Raw genomic sequence first — 14,269 nt, forward strand, 5'->3', positions numbered from 1 at the left:
TGGTTTATGTTTTGGGAAAAGGAAAAAGAAAAACACACACACACACACACAAACCCAAAAAAACTCCATCAATCTCTCAAGCATGGCCTCTGGATGGAGTTCTTTTTGTTACTTCATGAAAGATCACTTGAGAGGAGGAATCTATACAAAGATTCTTTCCTCTGTTTTTTCAAATCTTACTGTCAAGGCAAAGTGTCACATTGGTTTTGTCTCAAAATTAAAAAAAAAAAAGATTATTCTATTATTCCCCTAAAACTGCAGGCCAAATAATAATAATGATAAGTAAAAATAAAATGGTCTACATTGGCACTTTTATACCATCAGCAAGAATTCAGTAATGAATACAGTTTATCAGCTCATTTTTTATGCCAACAACAAATAAAAGAATTACAAACTCTGTTTAAAATCTGAAACCTGAGAGCTCAACACCAAGTTGTACATACAAAGAAATACTAAACAAAAATATCTGTGACCATTTATGGAAATAGATTAGAAAAGTAAACCTCCTCCCCCCCCCCAAAAATAATCAACGATTCAAAACCTCGCTGTTGACAAAGGTTCAACTAAATCCATTTGTCTTTCCTAAGTCACTTTGTAATTAGTTCTACTATATCCTTCTGAAGAAGAAAGATTCTTAACCAAAGTTGGATCTGAGCCTGGCCCCGAAGATCCTGATATTTACAAAAGGGCACAGACCCGATAGTGAAAGGACGAAGCACGGGCACAGCCTAAGATATGTTCCCTAAGCACTGCCTCAGAGTACCCTGGCAGAGAAGCCCCGGGCAGGACACACCAGTAAAGGCCACTGCAGACTGCAGAGAAAGGAGTCCACTCACTGCCTGCTCTGACAATGCAGGCAGATCCCAGGATCCTAAAAGGGATCTGTCTACTCAGGTAACCACCTGCAGGAACCCAGCACACCACAAGCGATCAGACCACCAAAACTTCCAGAAACAATCAAGGAGGGTGGAGAGGAAGAAACATGCGGTTGCCCTGAAATATTTTAGTGTTCTGCTCCTTTGCAGTATCTGTAGCATTTAAAATTTTCTTGTTTAACCATTTTGAAATCTGATAGGTTTTGCAGACCTTTCTGTCCCAGGACCTGGGCTCCCTCCAAGGCACTGTTTTTAAAACAGGCCTTTTTACATTACCCGCTCCTGGAACATCATCTGTCTCTAAGTTTCCAGTGCTTACTGAGGTCAATTTTCATTTCTGCAAATCACAGGCAGCCACTTGCTTCTGAGAAGTTAACAAGCCTCCTGAGAAATGCTGGTGGCTGCTATTTCATTGTTTCATAAATATTTTTATACAGTGACACCATTCGACTTTAAATAAATCTTTAAAAAGAAAGACAATTAAAAAGCAAAGAAAATTATGATCTGGATTTTATTTATTTTCGTGGGAGAAGAATAAGGGAAGTGTGAGCCCTCCATTGTTTTCAACTCGTTTAAAATGTTGCTTCAGTTTAAAAAAAAAAAAAAAGAAATACACACACACACACACACACACACACACGCACGCATTTTAGAAAAAAGAAACTCCTGGAAGTTGAACTTTCTTGAAAGCGGGCCTCTGGACTTTTGAAAACAGTGTTGCTGCTACGAACAAAGACTAGAAGTACACCCTGATTTTCTCCTCTCCTGGGGATCATTTCTCTTCCAATAAACAAACAAATCCCCCAGTATTTCCTACCGAAGGGAAGTTTTCCAGGGAGAGTCTCCTCCAGGGTTTGGTGGTAACTGCGACTCAGTCTTTTTTGGACACAATGTTTCTGCTGACTCCTGAAAATTTTCCACTTGAATGTGCAATGAAGTGGCGGCGGCGGCAGCAGCAACAGTCCTGGAGAAGCGGCAAAGGCGACCGTGCCTTCTTTCATCTTTGAGAAGGAGCGAACCCCCGCCGGCAGCACGAGTCGGCGCGGACCCCGGGCAGGCCTCGGGGGGCCCGGGCGCCCGGGGGGAGGGGGGCCCGATGGGGGCGGCGGCGGCGGGGGGGGGCCGGCTCCGGGCTCCGAGGAGGCGCCGGCGGCTCTCCCCGCCCGCGCCCGCTCCGAACTTCTGACTTCCCCGAGCAAACCGTGATAACCGGCTGAGCTTGTGAGGGTGTGTGCGTGTGCGCGCGTGCGGGCGAGCGGGCAGGCGCGGGGGGCGCGGGGGGCGCGGGGGGCGCGGCGCGGCCGGCCGGGCGCCTCCACGGCCGCCGCCGGGGGCCGCCTGTTGCCGCGCGGGCTCCGCAGCGCGCGGCCCAACTTGGCGTCCCGGCAACTCGCGCGGCGGCGCCCGGCCGCTCACCTTGAAGGGGGCGCGGGGGCCCGGGCCCGGCCCTCCGCGTGCCCGCCTGCCGCACACAAAGCGGAGCCCGCAAAGAAGAGCGGCCCGAGCCGGACGCGCCGCCGGCCCCCCGCCCCCGGGCGCCCGGTGCGCCGCCCGCACCCAGCATCACCCCGCGCGCCAACTTACCTCGGCGAAGGGAGCCGCCGCAGCGCCCGGCGAGTCCGAGGCAAACTTCGGCGCCGCTTCCCCCGCCCGCAGCTCGGTGCCCGGCTCCCTCCCCGGCTCCCGGTCCCCGGGCCGGGCCACCCCACCCCTGCCTAGCACCGCTCCTGCCCCGGGGCCGGCTGGGCGCACTGGGCTGCTGCCCGCGGCTCCGGGCAAAGGCGGACGGGGTGGGGGGGCTTCACTGCATGGCCTGTGCCCGGACGCGGCCGCCCCGGGCCCGGGCCCCGCCGCGCGGACTGGCCCGCAGGGTGGAAGCGAGTCTGCAAAGTGCTTGGTGGGCGCCCGCGGCGGGCGGCGGGGCCGCGGCGGCGGCTGCAGAGGCTCGGCTCGGCTCGGGCGGCGCGGCGCGGCGCGAGCGATGCTAAGAATGTTCGGAATGAGGACAGGAATGAAATGAACGCCAGGACCGAACTCGCTCCGGAGGGGTGGGGCCTCGGTGACGTCATGCGGCCTGCCGCCCGGGGCCGGGGGCGGGGCCTGCCGCCGCCGGTGACGTCATGGGGATTCGGGGCGGGCCCGGCTGGGCCGACTTGCCGTTGGGGCAGGGGCTCCCCCCGCAGGGACGGCGGGGCGGAGTCTCGCGCCCACGGGGGAGCGGGGCGCGCGCGGGAGCCGCCCTCCCCACCCCCCCCCCGCCCCGTCTCCCGGCGCGGGCCCGGGCTTTGTCCCGAGCAGGGCGGGGCGGCGGGCGGCTTCGAGGTGCTTGCGTCCGCGCGGAGAACTCTGGAAGCCTGGGTTTCCTCCTCCGGGCGGGCGCCGAGCCCGGAGCTGTGCGCGCCGCGCCCTCCCTGCCTCAGTTTCCCTCTTACGGGACGCGGAAGCTCGGCCGACCCCTTAGAGCGCTCCAGGACTCGCGGAAGTCTGCAAGTTCGGGGAAGAGAAGTTTCTTTTCTGGAAATTCAGGTGGTGGTTCTCCGGCGCGGTGGAAGCCTTCCCGGGGCCGGATTCCCAGCCTGCCATTTCTTCCCCTCTTGCACTTTATAAAAGTTCGCGGCGCTCATTCAAGTGGAAGTCGGCCCTTTTGTTGGGAAGGGAAACCAATCTGCCCTGCAAGCACGGTCTTCTCCAGCTTGCTCAAGTTGAATTCACTCATCCCTGTGGGTTGTACTTTTCGAAAGTAATGGGTTGGGTAAAAACTCCCCGAATTTTAAAATGCTACATCAGGCAACTTCAGGCCGCTCCTTTTGTGTGTGTGGATAAATTTCTCTTCCATTCTAAAAAAATAATTTTATCGCCACCTTTGGAGGCGGAGAAGTGACACAGTAGACCCAGTGGGTAAATCAGAAAATAGCTGGGTAAAGTCAGCCCTCTATGGCAGAACTTGTCTAACGTTTTCGGTGACTGTCTTGTGCCAGTTTCACTAAGATCGAAGTAGCAAAAGCAATTCCTGTGCTGTTGACCTCTTTCCTTCTAGGCACTTTGCTCTCCTTTCCAGTTTGGGCCCCAAAATAAATAATGGCGCCTATTTTATTTGTCCCTAAATCCCTTAAATATGGATAATTGAGGGAAGCAGAATGTGACTTGCTACGACACATTTTGTACAAAACGTAACTTGTACTAATGTTTTTTAATTGAAATGTTTGTTGTGATCATTGAAGATTCACATGTTGTAAAAAATAATAGTACAAAGAAATCTTTTGTTCACTTTGCCCAGTTCTTCCCATTGGTACTGTCCTCCAAAACTATAATATAGCACAGTCAGGATATTGACATCGATTCAGTCCACCCGTCTTATTGACGTTTTCCCAACCTTAATTGTACTCATTTGTGTCTGCCTGTATTTCTATACAAATGTCTCACGTGTGTATGTATCCATTACCACAGGTAAGTACTAATGCTTTTTTTTTTAATAAAGGGTACTAATGCATTTTATCTCTAGTTTGCATGCAATAATGTGATACAATGAGGTTTACAGTAATGACCCCAGCCACCATTGTATTGGTTTTTGGAAACGTATTAGAAAAACATAATTAATTTGGCATTAAAACTGTGCTAGGCATATCCCTCTCCAAATATCATCTTCTAAAAGTGTGAGAGTCCAATGGCAGTGCAAGCCAGACAGTAGGGTTGCTAAACCACAGTGTGTTGGCCCAATGTACCTGAACATTTTTCAGACTCCAGCTCCCATCTCACAGCCACCTGGCAATACAAAATATCCTATTTCTTACTGAATTGAGGAAAAATACCTTGGCCTGCGATTCAGAGCTCTTCATGACCAGTATTTTCTGCAGCTTTTACCACTTGATAGGATGTTTCTTGAGACTTATCTTAAAAACCTCTTCTAGAAAGACTACTCAACTAGATATTTCCTCCTTAGGACCCTCAAAAGTCCTTGCTCCAGACTCCCTATTGTATTCTGTAGTTACCGGTGTGCTGGGATGCCCCTACATCTGAGTCCAAGTGGACTGGATTTCATTTAGCTAAGTGTATACCTCACAAGACGTACACGTAAATGGGAATAACTTTTGTGGTCTCTCCGCACATATTCACATCCCTCAGCTACCCACCAGATGGTACATAGGACCTACAGATGTCAGGGCCCAGCAGCTGTTCACCTCCAGCATCTGAGGGCAGGAACAGTAGCTGCCATCTGCTAAAATGACAGCAACTAGCATGTACTACACCCAAACTCAGTCCTTGGCACTTTGCATTTACCTTTTCAATACTCGTGGCACCTGTACAAGATAATGATTCGTAGCTCAGTTTATACAGGTGAGGAACTAAGGTACAGGAATATTAACAACTTACCCAATGACCCACAGTCCAGAGAGAGCAGAGTATACAGGGTTGACCTCAATTCTTTCTGACTTCAGCCCATGTTCATAATCACTGACCTCTACTGCCCCCAAAACTATAACAGATCTTTAACAAAGCAATTGGATGCCTTGCACTTGTTTAAGTACTTTCCACTAATTGCCTCATTTAATCACCCACCGTCACCCTATGAGGTGAGGTTTCTACCTTCAAGATGAGCAAACTGAGGACAGATAGAAAGTACAGAGTGAGGATTCAAACCCATGCAGTCCAGCTCCATATTTCATGCTCTTAACCTTCCACTTAGCTGCCCAAATAGCTGCAGTACTGTACTGACAGCAAAAGATTAACCATGTGCAGGGGTGATATACCCTGAGATGTAACAATTATATGTATCACCTCTGATGTAAGAGAGTTTGTTACTTCCAAGTCTTAACCAAGGAAGAACCTAACTTGTAACACGTAAGAGAAACAATGATCCAGTTAATGGTAACACTTCGTGAAGAGATAGAACTCAGTCAGCCTGAAGCTAGGAAGGAGAGTGGGCAGGTTAGAACTTACTCTAAGGAAGCACCTGGCTCGGGAAGATACTGCTTTAGAAAATAAGTAAAGGTGTGTATTAACACTAATGATACAGTTTGTCTCATTTCTAATGAAGTGGAGTAACTTAGAGCGGTGTGAATGGGTATAACCTCTGGGAAAGTTTGGTATTAACGAATGAAGTCAAAGATATGCATGCTCTATGATCCAGAAGTTCCTCTTAGGAATATAGCCAAGAGAATTTCAGGTACATCAGGGACACACATGCAAGAATGTTTGGTGGGGGGGGGGAGGGCATTTTTTTTAATAACCCCAAACAGGAGGGACACCTGGATGGTCAGTTGGTAGAGCATCTGACTCTTGATCTCGGGATCATGAGTTCCAGCCCCATGTTAGGCATAGAGAATACTTAAAAGCAATAAAAATACACAGAAATTTTTTTTTAAATAGAGGATCACAAAACTTAAAAACAAAACAAAACGAAACACACAACCAAACAAGAAATGACCCACATGTCCACTAATAGCAGAAAAAGTACATGGATTGTGATATAATCATACAATGGAATAGTATACAGGGTTGACAACAAATGAGGTCCATGCAACAACGTAGATGAATGCTAAAAATATAACATTGAGTGAAAGAAGCATGAAATAAAAGAATCCACATAGTGCAATTATATTTATATGAAGTTCAAAAACAAGCAAAATTTAACAGCATTATTTGAGGTATATTTAGGTATATACTGAGGTGGTAAAATGGGAAAGAAAAAAAAAGAAAAATATCAATTACCAATAAATCTGGGATAGTGCTTACCAGTAGGAATTGGGCATTGGGACAAGGAGGAGAAATATGTGGGGGCGGGGGGTGTTTGAAATGCAGACAGTGTTATATTTTTGTATGCTTATATGGGTATTCACTATAATGACCCATTAAACTTTGCATAGATGTCCCCCTTTATCTGAGGGGATGCGTTCTAAGACTCCAGCGGATGACTGAAGTTGTGGATAGTGCTGAACTCTATATACATTATATTTGTTCCTATGCGTACTTACCTATGATCAAGTTTGGTTTATAAATTAGGCACAATAAGGAATTCACAATAGTAATAAAATAGAACAATTATAACAATACACTGTAATAAAAGTTATATGAATGTAGTCTCTCTTGCTCTCTCAATATCTAGTGCGGCACTCACCCCTCTTCCTGTGATGATAGAGGGTAAAATACAATGTGATGAGATGAAGCAAGGTGAATGACACAGGCATCAGGACATAGTGCTAGGCTACTATTGACCTTCTGATGATGGGATGGTCTACTTCAGGACCACAGTTGAACTTGGGTAACTGAACCAGACACAGAAACCGTTGGTGGGGGCTGGGTGAGCAGGGGGTGGGGGGAGATACTGTATTTGTTTTAGACACTCTTTTCTATATATCTATTGTATTTCACAATTTTTTTAAGTTAAAAATAAATATTAAAGAGACCCATTATTATTCTGATGCCTCCCACGTGCCCAGGGCTTGAGCTGGTTCTGAATCCTATCACTCCCCCACCCCTTTTTCATAATCCTTTCAGTGTACACCATTTCCTCTCATCCACATCATGACCTTCACTCTCTATGGGATCCTTTCCATCAGGATGTAAACAGACAGAGGTCTCCCTCCCATCTTAAAAACAACAAACCCCAACCTCATCTGAAACTTTTGCCTTCTCTTCCCTTTCTCAACCGAACTTCAGAAAAGAGTTGTTTGACCTCATTTCCTCCATTTCTTTATCTCCCACTATTCCTCAACCCTCTCCATTCAGGCTTTAGTCTTCATCACTTCTTCCCTCAAAACAGATGTTTTTCTAGCCCTCCGTTTAGTTAGTTCAGTGGGCCTTTCATTGACCCCATTTTGGATTATCTGACATGGTTGATTATCACCTCTCTAAAACAGTCTCTCTCTCTGGCCCAATTTCCTAGTTTCCCCTACTCCTCTGCTAGATCTCATTGTCCTTCGCTGAACCATTCTCCTCCAGCTAGCTGTTAAATTGCATGATTCTAGACGCTATACTTTCTTCTATTCTTACTTTATATCCTATCTCCAGCTAATTCTAACTAATTTACTCCAGTGGTTTCAATCACTGTGTGTTTGCTCTTGTCTTTCAAACATGCACATGCAATCCATATCTCTCCGTGAAACTCTAGATGTATATAACTAATGTTCTATTGGACAACACCATCTGGGCATCTCAGAAGCATGTCAAACAATCTGTCCAAAACCATGGTCTTCCACTATGAGTATGATCCTCATCAGGTGTTTTCCATTTCTAGGTAAAGCACCAGAAACCAAGTTATCAGGCTTGATGCATCTCTACCCGCTAAAAACTCTTCAAGAGTATCCTACCACATTTAGAAAAAGTCATTCCTATGGCTCTGCATGATCTAACCCCTCCCTGACTTTTCACCCATCTTGCCTCTCTCCCATCCAACCTTCATTCAAGTGCTCAAGCACACTGGGTAACTGTTAGTCCTCAAACTGATCATTTGCCCAAAGGGCCCTTGTTTGTGTTAGGACAGCTCCTTGGAATATCTTCCCCTTCCCCTATGGTCTGTTAATTGTTTCTCCTGTTTTGCTTGATACGCCAGACTTAATCACATTTTAACAAATTGTATTAGTTATCTAATGCTGGGTAACAAATATCTCCAAAACTTAATGTCTTAAGCCAGTAAGAATCATTTATTGTCTCTCATCATTTCTGTGGGTCAGGCATTTGGGAATGGCTAGGCTAGGTGGGTCTGGCTTGTGGTCTTCCATGAGACTGTAGTCATGTCAGCTGAGAATGGAGTTACCTGAAGGTTTGATTGGGACTGGAGTTTCCCTTTCCAGACTGTTCACTCATATGGCTGGCAAGTTGGTGTTGACTGTTAGTAAGAGGACTCAGTTTCTCTATACATACATCTCTCCGTATTGCTTGGTTCTCCACACAACATGGTGACTTGAATTCAAAGCTAAACATTAAGAAAGTGGGAAGAAATGGAGGGGAGGTAGGGGGAAGGAAAGAGAGACAAAGAAGCTGTTTCTTTTTTATGAACTAGCTTCAAAAACCAAACAGCATCCCTTCTACCATATTCTTTTCATTAGAAGTGAGTCACTAAGATTGGCCCACATCCAATGGGAGAAGAATTAGATACTACCTTTTAGAGGGAGAGTGTCAAAAAGTCTGCAAACATATTTTAGAAATCACATCACCTGTATTATTCCTTCCTGGACTTATCACAGTCTGTAATTTTGTATAACATAATTATATTATAAAGACGTAATGTATACTTCCACAATTATTTGATTAATGACTATCTTCACACACGAGAACATAAGGCAGTGAAATAACCCAGTGGAACAAGAATCATACCTGCTTTGCCTACCATTTTATTCCTAGTACCTAGCACATTAGCTGACAATCAATGTAGAATAAATATGGGGGCACCTGGATGGCTCAGTCAGTTAAGCCCCAACTCTTGGTTTCTGCTCAGATCATGATCTCAGGGCCATGAGATCAAGCCCCACATCAAGGTCTATGCTCAACGCAGAGTCTGCTTAAAAGACTCTCTCCCTCTGCCCCTCCCCTGACCCCACATGCTCGATCACTTTCAAATAAATAAATCCTTTTTAAAAAAGAATAAATATGAATGTTACTAATTACATGTAACCCCTGTAACAGCCCTTTCAGGTAGGTAGCATTCTTTCCATTTTATAGATGCAGAATTAAAATGGTTAGATAACAGATTTTGAACCTAGGTCTCTGTTGCCAAGCCAGAACTCCTTCTTAGGACTTCTAGGCATCCTCCTAGGACCACAGAAGCTACTTTGGCCTAAGTGGAATGATCTCCTCAGTTTCCACATTTCCTCATCCAGAAGACTTGGGATAGCTCATTCCACTTCCCAGGTGTATGGATTAAAGAGAAGACCTGTCCTTAAAGAACTGTCCTGCCCAGAATCTGGTCATGAAAAAGAAAGTTTCCAAAATAACTGATCCTTATGAGTTTATCAGGAGCAAAAAGAAGGGAATGTGAAGTTTCTGAAACTGCAAACCTACTCTTGGGGAAGGTCAACCAGAGTAGATCCTGAAAAAACTAGTGCTTCTCAATAGCAAAATCTCCTATCTGACCCCTGTCCTCCACTCCTGTCTTATCTCCTTCACTAAGAAGGAAGGGATAGGGACTTCTGAGTGGCTCAGTTGGTTAAGCGGCTGCCTTCACCTGAGGTCATGATCCCAGCGTCCTGGGATGGAGTCCCACATCTGGCTCCTTGCTCGGCAGGGAGCCTGCTTCTCCCTCAGCCTCTGCCTGCCACCCTGTCTGCTTGTGCTCATTTTCGCTCCTCTCACTCTCTCTGACAAATAAATAAATTAAAAAAAAAAAAAAAAAAAGAAGAAGGAAGGGACGATTCAGTAGCTGCTCTCTCTGGTGAGGTCATTTGTGGCTTTTTACATTAACTAAAATATAATAAATGAAATAAAAATTTTATCACACTAGCCACATTTCATGTGCTCAAAGCCACCAGGTGGCTGGTGGTTACCATAATAGGAAGTGCAAATATAGAACATTTGTATGATTATAGAAAATTCTATTGAACAGTGCTGCCAGAGAAACGGGGGAATCCTAGCCCCGGAGAATTCCAAGGCCATAGGAGAAGACAAAACCGTGGCTGGAGGAATTTATCCACCCCAAAGAGAGCCCCAACTCATGAGTGAGAAACGTTCCCTGATCCTGGGTCTCTGGGTATGGATATGCCTCTGCAGGTCTAGACTCTATGATCAGGCTTTCTGCCTCTCCCCTGTCCATCCTCTGAGCTACCACTCTCATTTTATTTATTTATTTTTAAAGATTCTATTTACTTACTTGTCAGAGAGAGAGAGAGAAAGAGCACAAGCTGGGGGAGTGGTAGGCAAAGGGAGAAACATGTTCCCAGCTGAGCAAGGAGCACAATGGGGGACTCAATGTCATGATCTCAGGATCATGACCTGAGCCAAAGGCAGATGCTTAACCAACTGAGCCACCCAGGCATCCCTACCAATCTCATTTTAAATAACCACCATCACTCTCCAAAACAGACCACTTCTTGCCTACTGCCCTGAACCCACCGAGCCAAGGCCTAACCCAGGACAACACATCTTTAACATTTTTCTCTGCTCCAAACCACTCCATCTCCATACTTAGGCAGTCTCCAACCCTCCTTTCTCAGAGTATGTGACTTCCCTCCTTCTCAAAGATAAGCCCTCCTCCAACTTCTCCATCAATATGTGCGCTCTGGATTCAGGTCCCCTTCACCTCATTGGAGAACTCACTTTGCTAATTATTCTTTCTCCTTTCATTGTCTTCCATCTTTCCCTCAACCAGCACTGCCTTTCCAGCCTTCAAGTAGGCATGGCTTCCCCAGTGTTATCAGTAATTTTAATTGGCCCTTTAGGATCATCCCATCTTCCCCTTCCTTTGCCTACCTCTTTCCTTTTCTAGGGTGTTTTCTGCAAAAAAAGACTCTACATTCTCATTTCCCACCTAGGGCCTGGCTCTCAACCGATGAAGTTGCTTCCCATTTAATGAAATTTGTTCTGGATGTGGCATGCAAGAGTTTTGACAATCAGTCCCTGGGCTATTTTTTTTTAACCAATCTTTATTTTATTTTATTTATTTTCTATTAAATAAGCTCTATGCCCAATGTGAGACTTGAACTCAAGACCCTGAGGATCAAGAGTCCCATGTTCTACCAGTTGAGCCAGTCAGGCGCCCCCCCCCCAACTTCTTACCCATTTTTTCCTGTCACCTTCTAATCATACTCACCTCTTCACACATGTCTAAAACATTCCTGCCATTTTATCTTTATTATTATATTTCTCTTGCCAGAAATACTTGCTCCACATACATTCCTCTACCAATGGGGGCTGAGGTCAAGTTCCTCCTTCCTGATGACGTCTTTGTGAAAATAAAGGCCCATCATGCTTGTCTGACTACTGTCACTGAGCACAGGATGCCTGATGCTACTGTGTATTGTTGTATGGACATTTCTCTTCTCTCCCCAGTTGTATTTCAGAATACTTCCTGGCTAGGAGTTAGCACTCACATCTTTGCACTCCCGAGTTTTTAGAAAAATGCAGAATTGTGTGCACAGTGGATATTCAAATCATTGACTCATTCCTAGACACATCCCATCATCAATTCAAAAGGGGCCAGTGGCAAACCATGCAGCACTAGTTCAAATAACCTCTTGAAAAGACTATCACAAAACAGGGACTGTGACAGCAATTAGCTATGTAAATGCCCTGAGGATGAAGTTGATGCGTTAAAAATAATATACCTCTTTGGACAAGCCTGGGAAGACAGGTGTGAATGGATGCTGGGAATCCCAGCACTACACAGCTGGCAAGCATCAGTGTGATTATTGATACGTTTTGGTGGGTGAGAAAAAAATCTGTGCTGGTTTTTTTGGGTTTTGTTTTGTTTGTTTTGTTTTGTTTTTTTCCTGTCTGGGGATGGGTGTAGGGCTGGGAAGCAGTGCTGGGTTGGGAGGGGGAGGGCAAGGAGGCAGGCACGGGGAGGGATAAGGAGAAAAAGTACAGGCTATGGAGGCAGGCAAAATTTGTCTTGAATCTCAGCCTCATGGCTGACTTGATGTATAAAAGTGGGTAAGTGATCTCTTTATGTTGTGGCCGAATATTATTGGTCTGAGGAGAGGTTTATGATAAAGATATGAACAGCATGATATCATGTTTATAATTTTTTATGTATATATGAATGTATACAATGTATGCACAAAAAAAGACCAAAAAGCTACATGCCAAAATATTAGACTAGATTTTCTTTTTTTTATTTAGTCTATTCTCTGTTTCTCAAGTTTAAAACACTGTGACTTTTATGAAGAAGTTCTGTTTTAAAAATTATCTGAGTTAAAGAACTGCAATATAATATTTTAGGTATTTGGAATTATTTCTCTGGGTTGAACAGATTGTATGCTTTTCTTTCAATAATCTCAAATATTCAGAAAAGATGAGAGGAAGTTGCTGACATGACACCCCTTCACCCCCAAATTCTTTAGTGTCTTTCCTCCAAATAAGAACGTGTGACCACCTAAATTGGGAAATTGACACTTCTAAGCTTCAAACTGAATTCAGGTCTTCCCAATTATCTAATAGGGAGCTAAAGACCCTACCCCAAATCATGTGTTGCATGCAGTTGTCCTGTGTCTTTCATCTCCTTTAATATGAGTCCTTTCCTCAGCATTTTCTTAACTTTCATGATTTTAATCATTTTGAAGATTGCAGGTTATTTTGTCCCTTCCTTTGGGTTTGTGGTTGCCAGACTCCCAAATGGCTCGCAATGCTTCTCGCCCTCCGGTATTCGTGTAAGTCCTCTCCACGTTGACTCAGGAATGACCTGTGTGACCAGTGGAATGCTGCGAAAGTGTTGTGTACCTAGAGGCTAGGTCATAAGAGACACTGTGGTTTCTGCCTTGCCGTCTTGGATTGCTTGCTCCCGGGGAAGCCAGCCATTGCATCATGGGAATGCTCAAACAGCCCTGCAGAGAAACCTACATGGAGATGAAATAAAGCATTCCCTCGGTGGCCACATGAACTTGCCAGCCATATGAATACGCCTCCTTGGAAGTGAGTTCTCCGGCAACCTCACAGGATAGCAGAAGCCAGAGCTCCCTAGCCAAGTTTCTCCTAAATTCCTGACCCATATAAACTGAAAGGTAATAAATATTGTTTTAATCCACAAAGTTTAGGGGTAATTTTGTACAGAGCAGTACCCAACTAATACAGGTTTGTCTGTTTACTCATGACTAGATACAAGCTTCCCATTTGGGACAGACATATGACAGTAGTCATGCTGTGTTCTCATTGCATCCTCTATGTCCTGCCTGATCACAATTTGTCACGTTATGGGTGTTGTTAAGTTTGATCACTATTAAGCCACCTCTGTTTGTTAATAAGTAATTTATGGGGAGATACTTTGATGCTATATAACTATACTGTGTCTCACCAAACTTTCACTTTTTTCATTATTACTTTTTTAAATCTGTAGAGATGCTTAGACTCCTATTTTATTCAACTGGGTACAATCCATTACTATTATTTATTTTTGATGATCATATCATGCCATATTTGGCCAGTCAGAACCCCTTCAACTGGCTCCCATGTCCTTTTGACATATCCCATCATTTTTTGAGCACATGGCAACTTTCTGGTTCAGTGCTATTGGGGTGTTACTTTTCTCAGTATATTTTAATGGACAGAATTAGGTAGTATATGTATGTATTCACACATATACTTACATCCATATTTCCCTATCTCTTACTTACAATCATGAGTTTGTATTGGTACCTCCAACTCTCCAGTCAGATACCCCTTAGATTCATTCTAGTTTTCTCTTTTTCACATTCCCTTCTCCACCCGTGAGAAAACTGGCTCCTGTTATTCTTTCTATATATATATAT

General features: G+C 45.0%; 1 protein-coding gene across 1 annotated transcript in view; it reads right to left on the reverse strand.

Annotated features, from left to right (window-relative positions):
- Positions 1-2,530, reverse strand: part of TEAD1 (TEA domain transcription factor 1) — a 254,396-nt gene extending 251,866 nt beyond the window's left edge. Inside the window, exon 1 of the mRNA XM_080815981.1 lies at positions 2,460-2,530. The gene's annotated coding sequence lies outside the window, so the exon portion shown is untranslated. The remainder of the gene's footprint in view (positions 1-2,459) is intronic.
- Between the last annotated feature and the right edge of the window lie 11,739 nt (positions 2,531-14,269).

Source organism: Martes martes (genome assembly GCF_963455335.1).
Source record: "Martes martes genome assembly, chromosome: 10".
Classification (NCBI taxonomy): Eukaryota; Metazoa; Chordata; class Mammalia; order Carnivora; family Mustelidae; genus Martes; species Martes martes.